The following is a 5,066-nucleotide window of genomic DNA, read 5'->3' as shown; positions in this document are numbered from 1 at the left end:
TAATATTAAATTATTAAAAATAATGATAAATTTCACCCTCTTTTAAAATAAAATTAATTGAATTTTCAATGTTAAATAAAAAATATTATATATCGAATGTTTTATAGGGTTCGGGTTTACTGTATTTGGTTAAGAGTTTGTGAGTGGGTAATAAGTTAATAACGCAAATTCATAGGGAGTGAAACTTTGTCGCTTATGGATCATGAGTAGGTAATTTCACATGGTATAATTTTGTAACATATATTTTTTAAAATAATAGATATGTGTTAATATTTTTTTAATGAGTAACAACTTGTTTGATAATTAAAATTATATTTAATAATTAATAATATTTTGTATTAAAATTTGTTTAACAATTAAGATAATTTTTCATATTATATAAAAAAAACATATATTTATTTTATTTTATTTAATGTTTAACTACACTATTTTCGTAAAAAAATATTGTCAAAGACTTCTTACTATGTTAAATAATTAGCTAGAATTGTATTAGATTTTGGATAGGTATTTATATTAAATTTAAAGTTTTAATAAAATAATAATTTCAAAAAAATAGTGTTTCAACGCATTATCATTATTATTGGAATGTCATCTCTATATACATGAATGAATGAGAACCCTTACCCGTCGTGATCAGTTTTCAGTTCCAACTCCGTCTAATTAGAAGGGTATGGATCTTTACATTTTTATTGCCGTCGAATCGTATGTGTTATTTCGCTGCCTTTTACATGTTTCAGGTCCTCTCTGCCTTCCAAAATCATAGAATGGCCACAAATGGTTTTCTGTTCCGAATTTTGTCGAAATCCGCACTCCAACTTCATTAGTTAAGCTGAAGTTGACTAAATTTCTAATCCGCAAAACATTCAGAAAGACTGTGGATGTTGCAGCTAACTGGCTTAGATTTTGCGTATTTGGCTTTTACTAATTTTCTTGCTTTCAGGAATTTCTCTGTATGTAGGTGGAGGTTCTTGCTTCGCAGTTGTTGAATGTCTTTTGTATTTTGTTCATGCTGTCTGCCTATAAGATGCTAGGATTCAGAAATTTCAGTCTTCAGTTTCAGAATTGTCCCCAACGACGAAATATCTTGGTTCATTTTCGCGTCATTTTGTGAATTCTCTAATACAGTTCAAAAATATTCTCAAATTTTTTCGATTGTCAATACTAGTTTCGTTATTACATTCAGTCCAGGTGGAGATTTCGAGGTGAAATATTTTTTAAATCTGCATGCAGGAAAACTGTCTGAAAATAGCTTGTTTTTCAGATGTTTAGTTTCTTGTAGCTTTTTAATGTCTTCGTTGTGTCGAGGCCTCCATGTTTAATTTTACTGGTTCCGTTTTCTATTTTTTGGGTAAAGCGTGGACAAAGCTGCCGAGTTGTTAAAATTTATGCTTTGTGCCTTTGTGTTGTGCAGTAAGCAAAAGATTTCCAGAAGAAAACTTGGGAGCGAGGTTGGCGTCATGGCGAAAATTCAGCTGGAAGTGCTAAATGCGTTGGACCTGGCAAAAACGCAATGGTACCACTTTACTGCCATTATTATTGCGGGTATGGGCTTCTTCACGGATGCCTATGACTTGTTCTGCATTTCCACCGTCACTAGGCTCCTTGGAAGGATCTATTACTTTGATCCGAACAGCCCGACTCCTGGGGCTCTGCCTCCTAATGTCTCGGCTGCGGTGAACGCAGTGGCCTTATGCGGAACACTTGCCGGGCAACTTTTGTTTGGTTGGATGGGCGACAAACTGGGGCGAAAGAAAGTCTATGGAATAACGCTCGCGCTCATGGTCGTTGCATCCATAGCATCGGGTCTTTCCTTTGGCAACACAGCCAAATCAGTATTGACGACGCTGTGCTTTTTCAGATTCTGGCTCGGCTTCGGCATCGGCGGAGATTATCCTTTATCTGCCACTATTATGTCGGAGTATGCCAACAAGAAAACCCGAGGGGCCTTCATAGCGGCGGTGTTTGCTATGCAAGGTTTCGGGATTCTCGCCGGTGGTGCCGTGGCCATTATCGTCTCTGCGGGATTCAAGAGCAAGTACGACCGCCCCGCATACCAGGTCGATCGTCGAGGTTCGACCGCCCCGCAGGCCGATTATGTATGGCGGATTATTCTTATGTTCGGGGCCATCCCAGCTGCGTTGACATACTACTGGCGAATGAAAATGCCCGAAACTGCTCGCTACACGGCGCTCATAGCAAAAGATGAAAAAAGAGCCGCGGCCGACATGTCGAAAGTTCTTGACGTAGAAATCGGGGTAGACCCATGGAATGTGGAAGAGTTTAGACTGAGCCAGACGAAGTTTGGTTTATTTTCCAAAGAGTTCGCAAGGCGACACGGATGGCATCTACTGGGAACTACAAGCACATGGTTTCTGTTCGACATCGCGTTCTACAGCCAAAATCTATTCCAGAAGGACATCTTCACGGCCGTGGGATGGCTTAACTCTGCCAAAAAAATGAATGCCATTGAAGAAGTTTATCGAATAGCGAGAGCGCAGTCGATTATTGCACTGTGCTCGACAGTGCCAGGCTACTGGTTCACGGTCGCCTTGGTGGACCACATAGGAAGAAAAACAATTCAGGTAATGGGATTTTTCTTCATGACTGTCTTCATGTTCGCACTTGCTATTCCATACTCCCACTGGCGAGGAACTAAATGTGACAGCCGCTTCTGCGGCGGCAATCACACAGCCTTCCTCGTACTCTACGCCTTTACCTTCTTTTTTTCAAACTTTGGTCCAAACGCCACCACTTTCATCGTGCCGGCGGAAATCTTTCCGGCAAGGATTCGTTCAACATGCCACGGCATATCGGCTGCAGCAGGTAAAGCAGGAGCCATAATCGGAGCCTTGGGTTTTCTCTACGCGGCACAGAGCACTCATATAACTGAAGTCGACAAAGGCTACAACACGGGTATTGGCATTAAGAATTCTCTGATATTCTTAGGAGTAACAAATGCTCTGGGTTTGCTTTGCACGTTTCTGATCCCTGAAACAAGCGGTAAATCCTTGGAAGAGCTCTCCCGTGAGAACACGGAAGAGGAATGAGTTGAAGTGGAGCACAATCATTCAGCGCGCAGAACCGGACCAATTGAATAGCTGGAGAAACTTAATGTTGTGAAACAAAGCTGTGTGAATTTTGTTTACTAGTGAATGTAATAAGCTAATCTAGTCCTCAGCACCACTATAGTGAATGTAATAAGCTAAGCTTTGCGTTTCGGAATTTCCCGTTTCGTTCCTTGTCATGTACAGTATTTTACAGGTTCCCTGAAGTTAAATTGTGATTGTTTCATGGTCTTCTCGCACGAATAGTTTCTTGCGCAGAATCATTAAATCCATCTGAATGTTTGATGTTTGAAATTCCATTCGTTCACATAATACTAATGTCTCTGATCTTTTCGCAAGAACCAAAAGGGAGAAGGGAGAAGAGCTGAAACAATCATTTTCATTTTAAATTCATGTTTAACATACCGCTGAAACGATCCTTTTCCATTTTCAATTCATGTCACGAGAAGTTGCAGATCGGCTCTTGTTTTTTGAAGAGAGTAGGTAGGACGTGGACAGTAGCCGCCTCCAGAGAAGCCGGCGCAATATATTCAATGTAATGCTAACGATGTAACGATGGAAAATGCAAGTACATGAAAGTCCCAAAAACCCACTTACGAACCCACACAGGCTACCCAGCAAAAGTGATTACAACTTCACCGTGTTTAGTTGTTACTTGTATCTTTACCTTCCTTTCATCACCATCTTAGGTTTGTCAGGTTCCAAGGTTCCAAAGTTAAAGTTACTTGTTATATTTTACCTTAGAGTTAGTTATTATATTTCACTTCAGTTGTCACGTTGATATGCAGGTATATTTTAGAATTTTAATTTAGTTATTAATAATGGTTATATGTTATATTTTACATTAAAATTTGTTGTTATATTTTAGGTGGGTTGTTATTATTAAGGAGATGATATAAATTTAAATTCCATCAAATATTTTAGAATATTCTATAAAGAATTTTTCGGAAGAATTCATATTGAAGATTTTGGTCGGATGAAGAAACAGAGCTAGGAAGAAGGTTAAATAGGGAGGTAGGTCAACCTAACAGCTAGAAGACAATGGCTATGTTTGACTAGGGGAAGGAAAGGGGAAATGTTTAATGATATATATATATTTTTTTAGTATATATATGATGATGATGATGGTGGTGGTGGTGGTTAACCTCCGTTAAGACCAAACATTGGTCTATTTATTTAACAACTCATTAGGGTTTTAATAATATTCAATACTTTTTATTTTATCAATATATATCAATATATATAAATAATTGAAGATCAAAAAAGGATAATAAAGATTAAATATATAAAAATAATGTTATTATTAATAACAATTATTGATAAACTAATACTAATACTAATAAACAATATTAGTATGAGCTGTTATCTTGTTATCTCCCCCAGTGAAATATAGTTGTTATCTTCTAGCTGTTAGGTTGATCTGTTTATCTATTTAACCCTCTTCCTAGATCTGTTTCTTCATCGTGTTTCTTCTGAAAAAAATTTAGATAAATAATATTAATATTAAATTATATATCAATATATATAAATCACTAAAGATTAAAAACTAATAATAAAGTAATTATAATGTTACTAAACACTAGTATTAATATTAAAAATACTAATATCTATATATTATTATTTATCAGCTAACCACTATATTTGGTTAGGATATATATATATATATATATATATATATATATATATATATATATATATATAGATGATGATGATGATGATGATGGTTAACGTCCGCTGAGACCAAACATTGGTCTATCAGACCTAAAGAAACAAATTATTTATTTTGACTTAATATTTTATTCCTATGCTCAAAAAGCTTGGAGAGAAGCCTCCCGAGCTCACTATAATTTTGACATTGTAAAAGGCTAGGAAGGTGAGTGTTGTAACAAAGATTGTGAAACTGAGATCTAATGTGGTTGTACGCGGGGCACTCTAAGAGGAAGTGGTTTTCATCCTCGATGTTCCTATTCTCACATATATGGCAGATCCTTTCCATCCATG

At 36.6% G+C, this 5,066-nt stretch overlaps 1 pseudogene across 1 annotated transcript; it reads left to right on the top strand.

The window, feature by feature from the left end:
• Positions 1-644: 644 nt before the first annotated feature.
• Positions 645-3,238, top strand: LOC149147786 (putative inorganic phosphate transporter 1-3; annotated as a pseudogene). Its single transcript, XR_016263752.1, has 2 exons — positions 645-1,188; positions 1,412-3,238. The product of XR_016263752.1 is annotated as a putative inorganic phosphate transporter 1-3 (transcript).
• Positions 3,239-5,066: the final 1,828 nt, after the last annotated feature.

This window comes from Pinus tabuliformis, chromosome 9 (genome assembly GCF_031772625.1).
Source record: "Pinus tabuliformis cultivar Carrire ecotype Pingquan chromosome 9, CPIR1, whole genome shotgun sequence".
Classification (NCBI taxonomy): domain Eukaryota; kingdom Viridiplantae; phylum Streptophyta; class Pinopsida; order Pinales; family Pinaceae; genus Pinus; species Pinus tabuliformis.
This window is presented reverse-complemented; position numbering and strand designations above follow the sequence as displayed.